Below are 13,539 nucleotides of genomic sequence, written 5' to 3'. Positions count from 1 at the left end.
CCCACAATGGTTCCATGCTATCTGGACACCAGCGAGGGGGCCTCAAGAAGAGAGGAGGCAACACAATCTAACTAGCCTCGGTGCCAACCCTACTGCAGCTCTTGACAGGAGGCTGAAAAGAGACACTGCAGGGGAAATCCCTGCTCAGTCACTGCAGGGATTGCTGGAGAGAGATTTTAGTGGGTGCTGGAGCAAACGTACAGGAATCTCAGAGAAAAACCCAGGCAGATATTTGCATTTTCCCAGTTTCAAGACTGTAAACAAAAGAGTAAGGCAAGAACTTTAGGGTTTCCCCAGATACCACCTCTGTCCCAGCAGTGAGGCCTAGCTCCACAGCTCAAGAGAGCCTGGCCAGGAGATTACCCTACCAAACATACTTACTCCACTCGCATTTTCCCTTTTCCCACCTCTTCCACCAGGTCCCTCTCCCTACCAGTGCCACATTCACCCCTTCTTGCTTCCAAACTCATGTCCTCCCTACTGGGGTCACTTTCTGCGTCTCTTGTTCTCCCCACTAATTCAGTCTCCAGCTATAGGCAGGGAATGGGGTGAGGTTTCTTTCCCTCAGGGGCAGTAGTATATGAGAAGGCACCCTCACCAGTTTATACCAGTAAGGATCCTGGAGTTTTCAGCTCTTTATGATACCCTGGACCCAGGCCATGGAGTGCCTTGAAGATAAGAACCAAGACCTGGAACTTGATTTTCTATTCTGTGGGACGCAGGTGTGGAGAGCACAGTGCAGGTCTGATGTGTTCATGGTAGTCTGTGCTGCTGAGCAGAAACTGCAGCGTTCTGTATTAGCTGGCAATTCCTAAGGGCTGAGGGCTTTGTGCCCAAGTATGATTATTGCTGTAGTCCAGATGGGATATGACTGAAACCAGATCATTATCTGCCAGGGTAGGACAAAGCCTCCTAGCCAGTTGGAGATGGTAGAAAGTATTAGGGCTTGGCTACACTCACACTTTACAGCGCTGCAACTTTCACGCTCAGGGGTGTGAAAAAACACCCCCCTGAGCGCTGCAAGATGCAGCGCTGTAAAGCGTCAGTGTAATCAGGGCGGCAGCGCTGGGAGCACAGCTCCCAGCGCTGCACGCGACACCCGTAAAGGAGTGGTTTACGTGCAGCACTGGGAGAGCTCTCTTCCAGCGCTGCCGCTCTGACCACACTCACACTTCAAAGCGCTGCCGCGGCAGCGCTTTGAAATTCCAAGTGTAGCCATACCCCTAGATGTTGCTGTCATAGCTTCCTACTCAGATTGAACCTTAGCGTTCATAAACTGAGAAGCTAGCATGAACCCTCTAAGCTTAATTACCAGCTTAGATCTGATATCGCTGCCACCAGCCAGAATTTCCAGGCCTGACTCCCCTCTGGTCTCCCAAAACCTTCTCTGGGGATCCCAAGACTCAGAAGCCCTGAGTCTCAACACAAAGGGAAAACAACCTTCTCCCCTTGTCTCCTCTTTATCTCTTCCCCAGCTCCCCCTCCCTGGGTTATCCTGGGCGATACTGTACTTAAACTCCTTGAATGCAAAACAGAGAGGGCAATTTACCTTCCCCCTCCTTCTTCCCTGAGGCTATGCGGATTCCACCTAGTCAAGCTAACACAAAGAGATTCCCCCTCCCTTCGTTCCTTAGCCTTAACCAGAGAAAAGCTCAAACAGGTTTAAAAAGAAAGCTTTATAAAAAAGAAAGAAAAAAGACAATAAAAATATTCTCTGTATCAGGTTGACAATACAGGGTCAATTACTTAAAGAAAAATATGAAAAACAGCCTTATTCCAAAAGAGATACAATTTAAACATTCCAGCAACTACACACCTGAAATACAAAAAAACCAATAACAGCCTATTTGTTTTTCTACCTTTGTACTCACAACTTGGAAACTGAAGATTAGAAGCTGCAGATAGAAAGACCCCTCTCATAGCTGAGAGCCAGACGAAAGACACAGACCCAAACATTCCGTCCCTGAGCTTTGAAAAATCCAATTTCCTGATTGGTCCTCTGGTCAGGTGTTTGGTTCCCTTTGCTAACCCTTTACAGGTGAAAGAAATATTAACCCTTAGCTATCTATTTATGACAGTTGCTTTGAGGGTTCAGCCTCTGGGAGGAATCCAGGAGCATGCCTAACCTACAGACTGAGAATTGACCACTTGTGGGTGTGACCCTACAGCCAAAGCACACTGCACAAAATACTTAAATATTCATTGGTCCAAACAGCAAAATGGCTTGCCTGTATAGCCTGATGCTTAGGCTTCCCACTTAGTGCTAAATAGAACAACAGCAGAGGCTTAGAATGATCAACCCAGAAAACTCTACTGGGAGGTGGGAGTCCTGGATTCAAATCCCCTTAGGGAAGAAAAAAAAAAAGAAAGGGATTCAAACCTGGTCTCCCTTGGCCTGAGTGAGTGTTTATCCACTGGGCTATTGATGGAGATAGGCATACACACTACAGTGTTATGAATGGTGCCTACGTTTAGCCCCTTATCTCCATTGCTTTGGTAAAAATACCTAACGTTGAAACAATATGTTCTGGTGTGGGTCAGCCAAACCACTTCATCCAACTCAAAATGCTATGTCAGTTGAGAAAAAAAATCAGGTTGATCCATACTTTCTCTCAGTTGTTCAGTTCAGCCACTGATCAAAAAATCACTTATACACAGAGACCTGTTCAGGATTGAGGACGTGGGTTACGACCCTGCTCAGATCCGTGGGATTTGGCAGCTTCAAAGGAGGCTTAAAAGAAGGTTTTCTTGGCCTGTATACAGATCCAAAGAGGTACCCAACTGTTCTGTTCTCTCAGTGTTGTTCTTCCCCCTCCCACCCCATATTCCCCTTCCTCATTGTCTGCTGATTCAGGGTCATTTTGTAAGACCAACGTCCCTATTTCTCTTCCTCTTAATTTAGAGTTGATATTAGCTTGTCATACTGGCTGGGGAAGTCAGAGATTCAAGGGAGAATGAACAGTTACCAGCCTTATGAAGCTGGGAGTCTTCTGGCTCACTCCAGTCCTGCCAAGCAGGTAAGCAGAATTATAGAAGGTTGTTTGAGGAAGGACAGCCCTGTGTTCTTATTCTAGGAGGGAAGAGGAAAAAGGTTGCAAATGATTTTTCAGTAGGACACTGGAAAAGGAACTGTTGTCTGACTGTCTGATTCTGGGTGGTAAAGATCACAGGGGCATGGAGAGAAAACCAGTTACTGTGTAAGTCACTGTGACAGATAGAGAACAATAGGACGTGTTTAGTGAAGCGATTTTTGGCTACCTTGAATGACTACTTTTTTCTGAGCAGCCAGTTCTAAAGCACCCAAGAGAGGAGGCTGTTCTTGACTTAGTTCTAAGTAACACACCTCAGTTAATTCAAGTAACAGTAGTTGAGTGATTAAGTATTATTTGCAACTATATAATTAAGCTCAGTATCATCAGGAGAGGAATCATATTAAAAACTAGATAAACTATGGAAGAAGAGATTTCAAGACATGTGTACGTCAAAAGTGCAAGAAGTCAAGAGTAAGAAAATTAAAATTCTTATACTCAGCCAGGACTTTAAGACCCCTGATTCAAGCCAAAGAGAGAGCCTTCAGAAAGCAGAATTCCACTCCTACTGGAGCCAAGGGAAAGGAACATAATCTTCAGTAAAAAAAATATAAACTGGAAATTAGGAGGGCTAAAAGGACATTTGAAGAGTAAATAGCCAATGACATAAAAACAAATGTGTAATTCTTTAAGTTCATAGATGTGCAAGAGAACTGGTGACTCAGCTGGACTACTAGGGAGTCAATGGAAAAAATAAGGGAGGGTAAGGATATTGTAAAGAAACTAAGTGATTTCTTTGCATTCATCTTTGTCTGTAACAGCTATCCCCCTATTCCATTTTGTTTTCTTACAGCTGTCCCCATACTCCATTTTGTTCTCCTCCTGTGGCCGCCCCTTCCCTGGCTGTTAAGTTGTTTAGCAGGGCCACTGCCCTTCTCAAAGGGAGGGCCACTTGTGCTAAGTGGGACCACTGCCCTGTTCAAAGGGTTAGTCCTGTTATCACCTTGTTAAACCTGGGCTCGGTGTAGGGTAGGCAATGTCCAGAGCTGCAAGACCTATTGTGTTTTAAAGATCTTGGGCATGAGTCATAGGCCTCATGTGCTTTTGAGTCACCTACTGCACAGGACTCTGCCCAGACATGTCTCTGTGCTCACCTACAGTTTGTCCCTGCCCCCTCTCCTCCCCTGTGACAGAGGGAGCCAATCAGAAGTACTGGCGGGAAACTGCCTGAGTTTGCCTTTAAAAACAGACATTTTTAAAACTAAGATCAGAAAGGTTCCTGCATTGCTGCCTGGTCTGATCAGCCAGGGGTTCTGGGGGGTCCTTTCTCCACTCTCGTTTTATTTTTGAGCGTACCCCCGTTTTTTGAACCCCCCCCCCCAAGAAGAACGAATTGCTGCCTGAGAGATCTCCTGATTATTGAGACCGTACCTAGCCTTCTGATGATCTTGCTGCTTTTACCTCTGCTGCTTCCTTTGGGGCTGGTAAGAATCCCTCTGTGAAATTCTGTGAAATTCTCTATACTTTTATTTTATTATCTTAGCTGCTCTCTCTCTTTCCCCAGCACCCAGACTTAACCAGCACCCAGCATAGCTGTGGTTAAGTTAGGTTTAGAGAATTGTTTGTATTGTGTTCTGTAAGTTAGGTTTAAGAAATTGTTGCATTGTGTTCTGTTACTTGCTAATTTGTGTAGTCTTGGTTAAGTTAGGTCATAGATAAGATTTTGCTGTGTTCTGTATAGTTGTGGTTAAGTCTGTCTTCCTGCTGCCCCCACCGAGCTCTCCAGTCACCCCATACCCCTCAGTCTCTCTGCTGTTTAAACCTGCAGCCTGCCTGCCCTCTGTCTCCTGAAGTTTAAATCTCCCTCTGCTCTCTGCTGTTTAAAGCTGCAGCCTGCCTGCTCTCTCTCTCCTGAAGCTCTCTCTCTCTCTCTCCTTTTTAATCCCTTCCTCCACACTCTCCTATTACCCCCAAACCTCAATTGTATTACTGAAGTCTAGCATAAAACCCCATTGGTTACCCTTTTTCTCTCTAACACACCTCACATTTTACATTTATACCACTGTGACACATTTTTACCTAGAGTTGTTTACTTACCACATTTTCCCATAACTGTTAGTTGGCTATATGCTGCTGTGACACACCTTTTATATAGAAATTGTTAGCTACTTGTTACATTTATACTTCAGTGTTAATTGGTTACCAACTGTATTGTACCCCACTGTATTGTACCCCACTATTGAAACCCCCTATACTATTTGCTAAAAGAAACCCTTCCCCAATTGTCTACCTTAACAAACCCCATATCCCTCACTATTGAATTTTCCCTGTTTTTTGCATTTTCTTAATAAAGTTTATTTTGCACCCCACCTGTGTGGTAATTGCTCCCCAAGATCCCATATACCTGCAGGCAGGGACAATCTTCACTACAGAGGATCTTGGGGACATATCTTCTACCCCAGTCCTGCCCTTGTCAAGTAATCAAGTTGAGTTACTGTCAGAAATTGGAATGTCATGAGAGGAGGTGTTGGAACAAACTGTTAATACATTAAAGAGCAATTAATCACCAGGACCAGATGGTTACATCCCAGAGTTCTGAAGAGTCCTAAGAAAGAAGTGGTTTGCTTGCTAGCAAAAATATGCAATCTGTGTCTGGAGTCAGAAGTCATTGGGGTCAAAAGCTTTGTAGAAATAAAAAAAGGGTTAGACATTTATGTGTATAGTGAGCATGTACATTTACATACAATGGGATTAAAAATATGAGGGACATAAACACTCCTGCTTCAGGGCACAAGAGTCAATCTCTAATTAACAGGATTAGAAAGAACCTTCCCATATGGAATAAGCCAGCTGTATTTGTCAGCTAAGAGATTTGAAAGAAACTTCCCCTAAAAAATAAACGACTCATATTTTTCCACTATGGGTTTTTTTGCATCTTCTTCTGAAGCAGCTGCTTCTGGCCAGTGTTGGTGACAGGACAGGGAACCAGATAGATCTCTAGTCTGATCAGATATTTCCTATATTTGTAAATTCCTATGAGAATGTGCTACTGAGGAAGATGGGGACTCAGAGGCTGTTCTACTGAGTATGAGGCAACGGAAGTGTATAAGGGATTTGTTGTGTCTCCTCCCTGAAGGTGTGACAGTGAGAAATGGGGACTCTGAGGCAGTCCCAGCTGAGTATGAGGTGGGGTTTACACCTCAAAGGCAGTTGGAGTGCATAAGGATATTGGCACAGGAGTGTTTTCCCTTCAAAGTGTTAGTGTGAAGTGGAGCTAAATTGAGCATGGAGCCATGTTGGAAACAGAGTTTGTTCTTTGAATGAATATTTCTCCTTTTGTAGTTTTCCTGCTGATAAGAGGCATCTAAGGAATGACATGATTGAAATGAAGAGCTGGGAATGTTTGGGATCTTGTGACATTACTTACTTTTGTATTAATTTAATTATATTGTTAGGGTCCCCCACAGATGTGATCTTCTTGTTACTGTGGTTTAAATTTGGTATGGCGGAATACAAAACTCCCCTATTCTTCTCTAAGCCATGTGTATAGGTCTCTATGCCTCCTCTTAAATTTAGCAGGGGCACCTAAATGTGCTATAAATCACTTCTCTTATGATACTGTTATTACATTCTCTTCTTCTTACAAAAGACAGCAAGAAACACAGGGATTCCATTCAGCATTTTCGCATGTGGAAAAAGTGAGGCTGGTGCTTTCAGTGTGACCAAACAAAGTGTTGACATGATCATTAGAGTTGGTATTGTTGGGCTAGAGATGTTTTCTCTTCCCAGCTTCTGAATTTATGATAGAAACTGCTGTGGTAGACACTGGTAGAAAGGAAAGGAAATGACTTACCTTCACGTCACATCCGTTATTGTTGCAGCCATAATGGTGGCCTTTTTCTTACTTGTGCTGAGAATCGTTGTCCTATACAGTCTTCCAGTGCTCTCTTCCCCAAACAAAGGTAAGAGCCCTTACTCCCATACCATCCATGTAGCCCTGTAACATGCCCCAGTGCCTCCAGGGCTACATCTACATTGCAGTCGAGAGGCGTGACTGCAGCACCTGTTAAGTGTTCCTCAGTTAGCTTTGATCATGGACGGTAGGTATACTAAGCCAGGGACTAAACTCAGTCTTCTCTGGTGCGGCTGCTGCTGCCAGACGCTGATTGTGGGTTTGGTGGGAGACATTTTTGCTTATTATTATGCGCCATGCAGGTTTCTGGGGTGGCTGAGGAGATGGTACCTTCATGGAGCATGTTGAAAGCTCAGATTCTTCTTCCGGAAGAGAGAAGAAGAGAAAAGCTTTTGAATTTTCCTGCAGGGCAGCTTTGGGTCTGGATGGGGGAGGCACGGTTGTGCCGGGCCTGGGCTCCAGCCAGCCCATTGCTTCTCCAGGCAGATGTGTGGCAGGGGGCTCAGGGCTCTGGCATGCCTGGGGTCAGGTTGGGAGGGGCCTCAGGGCTCCAGCTAGCCCAGGATTCCTCTGGCCACAGGGCAGGGGGGACATAGGGCTCCTCTGGGTGGGGGCCAGGCTCATGGCTCTGGCTGCAGGAGGGACAGGCGGTCTCAAGGCTCCAGGGTGGGTGCATGAGCAGAAGGGGCTCATGACTTTGATCAAGTTGACTTGGTGAAAATAATAGTGTAGCCACAATGGTATGGGGGCTGACATGGGATAGCTGCCTCAGTACTTACCCGGGGGGTCAGGCAGGATTGTACTCGAATGGCTAGCCTGTGCCGCCACCACTATACTGCTATGTTTAGCAATCAATGGTAGCTCAGATATGTTTACACAAGCTGTAATCACACCTCCCTATGTAAACATAGCTGGAGAAGTAAGAGACTATCTTCTTCCCTCCTTTTAATACCTCATGCACAGATAATGCCAACATGCAATGACCCTAGTTTCTTTCTCCCGCTCTCCCCTTTAATACTGATATTTATTAGCTTTTCACGAGGTAGTACCTTTGTACAGATCTTCTCGTTAAATGGCATGGGGTGGGGATGAGCAATTCTGTCTGTTTTGAACTGTTCTCCATTTGCCTGTTGGGCTGAAGCAGTTTATTTAAATGTTTATTTCTTGGACAAGGAGGGGAGGGGAGGCATTCATTTAATTATATATGAATATGAGAGAGCAATAGAAGACGTTTCTCTTCCTCATGCCCCAGGAAATTTGGCTGTTCCCCTGACCCAGGTGGGGTGCGGTGAGGGGCACTCACCCACATGGGAATGAGAGATCCATGTAGGAGGGATAGGATTTTCAGTGTTGGTTGGGTTCAGGACGTATAGCTATGGGCTCAGAGACAACCTGCACCTGCCGATGTATTGGTGAAACAGAAAATTTAGGCAAAAATACTAAAATAAGGTAGTTCCTCTGCCCAACATGGAGTATAGTTTGACAGGCTTTTCCATCACCTCAGCCCCTCCAGATCATTCCCTTAATCCAGGGACCAGGGCCAGCTATGACTTTTTTGGTGTCCCAAGCAAAAAAACCCCAAAAAACCCAAGGGCACAGGACAGCCGGACCCAGAGGCAAAGCAAAAAAAAACAAACCCCCAAACCCCAGGGTGCAGGGCAGCTGGACCCGGAGGCAAAGCAAAAAAACCCTGGGTGCAGGACAGCCGGACCTGGAGGTAAAGCAATAAATAAATAAATAAATAACCCCCAAGGCACAGGGCAGCCAAACCCAGAGGCAAAGCAAAAAAAAAAAAAAAAAAAATAGGGCAGCTGTGCCACCCTAGGATTGGGCGAAAGCCGCCCCTTAGAATCTGCCGCCCCAAGCACAAGCTTGCTTGGCTGGTGCCTGGAGCCGGCCCTTCCAGGGACTCCCACAGAAGCCATTTTACTCCCTGAAGTTCTTCCTTTCTAAGCCATCTGCTGGAAGTCACCTAATAGCCAGGTTCTCTCCCTTGTTCCAGAACCTACCTGCTCCACAGTTCTCTAGTTCAGTTGAACTCATGCTGGCCTTTATAAGGACTCGTTGTCCTTCAGGTTATTACCTGAGTTCTAGCTCCACAGCCTGAGAAGGGAGACAGCTGATGAGTCACAGGCGGAGCTGGGCCCATCTCCCAGTGAGACAGAGGTGTTGACTTATGAGGTGAGAGGCTTTCAGACTCGGAAGAGAATCTTCAGCACCTGCACCTTATTCTATATGCAATCACCTTTGCCCAAGTGGCAGAGGGAGGGAGCATCAGCTCAGTGACTTGGATGTGAGAGACCCATTAGGGTGGGACTGCAATTGCTGGAGGGATTCAGGAGGCTGGGGAGGGGGAATATAATAGTAGTGACTCACTCCCCTGGAGGTGCGCTTGCCCCTGTGAATAAAAGGTCAGGATTAGGACATGCCTGTGGAGGTGAGATATCCAGAAGCAAAGAGAGAAGACTGGCAAGAGGTACTGTTTGCTGTAGCAAGCATAGGGTAAATGTTTGGGAGTGAGCTTTCTGAGGGGATGCTCAATGTATGATGTATCCTGGATAGTTATTAATTTTTAGATGGCCTTTGTAACACTGCAGGGTCAGTAAGGATGCAGTTTTAAATTCAACATGAGGAAGGGGTGGGAATCAAGGAAGCAAGGTATCTTTAATTTTTGCATCTAATCTGTTTTCCTATGCTGTAAGTATCCTGGGTGGGATGGGGTTAAGATGGGCTTGTCTTAACATACTGATCACCCCCACAGCAATGCAGAGGCCCTACATGGGTCAATCAGAGGCCACTGGAATCGGAGGCCACTGGCTCTTGATGATTCCAACAACCACTCTCAAACACAGTCCTCGCACACCCTTCCCACAGTGAAGCAGCCAGCACAGGCCTGACTTTCAGAAGTGATGAGTATCCAGCATCTCCAACTGAGGTCAATTAAAAGAGGAGTTATCAGCGCCTCAAAGTCAGGCCACTAGGTTGGGTATCTAACATGGAATTCTTCGATTTAATGTATTCTAGAACCTAGAGCTTTATAAAACTAATAATAATAATTTTGGTCTCCATCTGCCCCACGCCAGCTTCACAGTGTCCTCCAAACTAAATTTCACTTTTCTTTTTCTTTTTAAACAGGCTGTGAAGTTTGTTCTAATTATACTGACTTGCTGGTAACAGAAAGATTGTCTGGGCATGTCCCCCTCAACATCTCCAAAGTGTCTTTCAATGTGGAAAAATGGAACAACTCCACTTCTCGATGGGATGAAGTAATCATCTCTGTTACTGGGAATTCAAAATCTCTTAATGGCCCCATCAAAGAGTAGGTCTCTGCGTGTGGGGGATATTTCAATTTGAAAAAAGTGAGCAAAGCAGCTGGGGGATATTATAAGGTGATATTGGTACTATCTGGAAAGTGTGTGGCCTGTATACATCTGAGAGTGCTGGGTAAGTTCTGTTTCTGATGTCCCAGGAGATGTACTGTCTCTACCCCTAGAAGTCTCGGTGATTCCAGTTCAGTACCACTCACTGACTCTACTCATGGATGTAGATGCAGAATATGCCATATAAATATGACTTCTTAATGGAAACACTTCTTATGATAGCTGGCAGATTTTTGTTCTTCTCCTATCCTCATATGTACTTTATGTATAAGTCACAGTCCATGCCCCAGAGAGCTTACTGGAAGTTCTGATGAGTCAGTGAGTGAACAAATTGCCAGTTGCATTCTTGCCTCTCACCCTCCTACTCATCCAACAAACATGACATTTCTGTCAATAAGGTTTGTGCTCCTGTGATCTGTGCTAAGTACCCACTTTGAACCAAGGAGGAACAAGGCACTGTCCATCTGGCATTCCCAGTTGTGTGCAGTGACCAATATCTTGCACAGAAGGAAATATATTTTTAATGATGGTGTCAGGAGTGGTTCTCTATGCCCGAAGCAGAGCCAGACACCATAGGATTGCAGAGTTGGGATGTACCTTGTGATTGCATATTGAACCTTCACTAAATTTCCTTTCCTCATTCTTATTCCAGAGCCCACCTCATCCCCACCTCCCACAGCACAAACCCCCAGGGTGAGTGAGGAACCCACCACTAAGAGTGGAAAGGAGGGTAAGTGAAAAGGAAGGCAATCCTTTCCTAGAAATGGGCACAAGCACCCAAGGCAACTTCAGGAACCTCTATAACTGTGCTGAGGCCCAAAGTGAAGAAAGCAGGGTTTTTACTGCCTGTCAGCTCTCTTCTTGTCAAGGGCAGTCAGTTGTTCCTATGTGCCAAGCTTCATCTTCTGAAATCTTTTCACTCCTCTGATGTCATCACTTCACTATATCTCCTCTCACAATAGAATCTTCCTGAATTTCTAATGTTAAAAGACCCCCAAGCCAATCACCTCTTTTTTTGTTTTGTTTTGTTTTTTGTTTTCATCCATGTAAAAACATTTCAGGCTGCCCTTTTCCATCATAAAGATTCAGAAAAGGACACAAGCCCAATCCCCCATTCGACTTTTCTAGTGACGTTTAAGCATGTTGGGATCCTATTGGGTTTAAGGTGTTAGAGAAATGTAAGTTACGGTTAATATACCAGACTCTCTCTTTTTTTTTTAATTACAGGACTGAAGGCTTTGAAATGGACCATTCCTGTTGGGCTCTTTCCTATGGTACTGATGATGTTCTGAGAACAGAGGTTCATTATCTTTCGAGGGAAAAATCATGGTTACCAATAAAGATCTGTCTGTGCCATGGGCCTGAAGTTTCTTGCATTGAACTATTCCAAGTTTAGGAAACGAGTGGAATACAATACCTAGCTTGTATACAGTGGTTTTCATCTGTAGATCTCAATGCTCTTTACATAATTGTGCTGGTGATGGGCAGCCATGTGTTCTATGAGGACAACTGAAATATAGAGATGTCCAGGGGTAGGCAACCTATGGCACGTGTGCCAAAGGCGGCACGCAAGCTGGTTTTCAGTGGCACTCACACTGCATGGGTCCTGGCCATCGGTCCAGGGGGCTCTGCATTTTAATTTAATTTTAAATCAAGCTTCTTAAACATTTTAAAAACCTTATTTCCTTTACATACAACAATAGTTTAGTTATATAATATAGACTCAGAGAAAGACCTTCTAAAAACATTAAAATGTATTGCTGGCACGCAAAATTTTAAATTAGAGTGAATAAATGAAGACTCAGCACACCACTTCTGAAAGGTTGCCGACTCCTGATCTAGGTGTTGAATGACTTCCAGGCAAAGTTCACCATCCTTAAGTCACTTCAGCATGTGAACTCCAAGGAGAGAGACGGCGGCCAAGGGGTTAAAACTAGGTGGAATTCAAAAGGGAGGGCATTTAGGGCAGAAATCCAGGCCAACAGATAGGAAAGATATTCTGTGGCTAGGGTGTAAGCCTTTACCCTGGGTTCAATTCTGTGTTCTGCCCCAGACTTCCTGTGTGGCTTTGCCGAAGTCACTTAGGGCTGAAAGCTCAAAAGGAATAAGGCACCTAAGTCCCAGTTTTGGCACCACTTCAAAGCACAAACCCTGTAGGTAGGTGCCTAAACTCACTCAGAGACTGGAGGCTTGTCTACACTACCAAGTTTTGTTGACAAAACTTATGTTGACACTCAAAAGTCGACAAAACAAAAATCACCACAGGGTGTTCACACTTGCTTCCTGTGTCGACAGATCTTGTCCACATTGGGGGCACCATTATTGACAGGGTGAGAAATGCACTGTGGGTATGTATTCCACACTGCAGTGTTGTGGAAAGGAAGAGCATTTTGGGATTCTCCCCGAATTCTCCCACAGCCCCCGTCCTCAGCTGCAGAGAGCACCATCATGAGTAGCTCTGTGAGCTTTCCTTGCTGAGGAATGTCAAAGCCGCACAGCCCAGGACAGCAGTCTGCCTACTGCTTTGTTCCTAGTGCAGGGCAGAACAGGAGCATTCCAATTATTTGCTCTTTCTTTGTTTCCCAAATGGAGCAGCACACAGACACTTCCGGAAGCTTTGAAAGGGGAGGGGAAAAGAGAAGTCTCTCGCAGGGGTGGAAGTTTTTTGTTGCCAAAACTAGGTGTTTTTTGAGACAAAAGTCGCATTGCAGTCTGTACACTTTGGCTACTTTATCACTAAAAGGCAGTTTTTGGTGACAAAACTTGGTAGTGTAGACAAGGCCTAAGATTTTGCAGTAAATGTTCCCAATGTGCCCAAGTTTCTGCCTCTGGGCATGCACACTGCTGCCCCCTAGGGGCATCCAGTGGCCTACCTCCTGCCAAAGGCCCCGAGTGATTCCCAAACTGGGGGAAGATACGCATTTGGTCACCTAAGTCAGTGGTCTCCAAACTTTTTTGATCGTGCACCTCTATCAGTAAAAAAATTTTGAGCACGCACTCCCTGCCATGCCAGCTCTACCATTTTTGCTGCCCGAACAGGTGATGCAAAAAAAAAAAAAAAAAAAAGCGCTCCTCCTGCCACGCACCCCCAAGGATCCTCTTGTGCACCCCCTAGGGTGCACGCATCCCACTTTGGAGACCACTGGCCTAAGTCGTGGGTAGGCCTGATCCGACAGACATGCTCAGGGGCTGCCTGGCTCCACACAAAACAGCTGAG

At 45.3% G+C, this 13,539-nt stretch overlaps 1 long non-coding RNA gene across 1 annotated transcript; it reads left to right on the top strand.

Moving 5' to 3' along the window:
• The first annotated feature begins 2,919 nt into the window (after nt 1–2,919).
• Nucleotides 2,920–12,646, top strand: LOC116829216 (uncharacterized). Its single transcript, XR_004374692.2, has 4 exons — nt 2,920–3,017; nt 10,078–10,386; nt 10,975–11,052; nt 11,550–12,646. It is a non-coding gene; the product is annotated as an uncharacterized LOC116829216 (long non-coding RNA).
• The last annotated feature ends 893 nt before the right edge of the window (nt 12,647–13,539 follow it).

The sequence above is a fragment of the Chelonoidis abingdonii genome, chromosome 12, assembly GCF_003597395.2.
Source record: "Chelonoidis abingdonii isolate Lonesome George chromosome 12, CheloAbing_2.0, whole genome shotgun sequence".
Taxonomy (NCBI): Eukaryota; Metazoa; Chordata; order Testudines; family Testudinidae; genus Chelonoidis; species Chelonoidis abingdonii.
The sequence above is the reverse complement of the archived record's forward strand: the minus strand, read 5'-3'. Positions and strand labels throughout refer to the sequence as shown.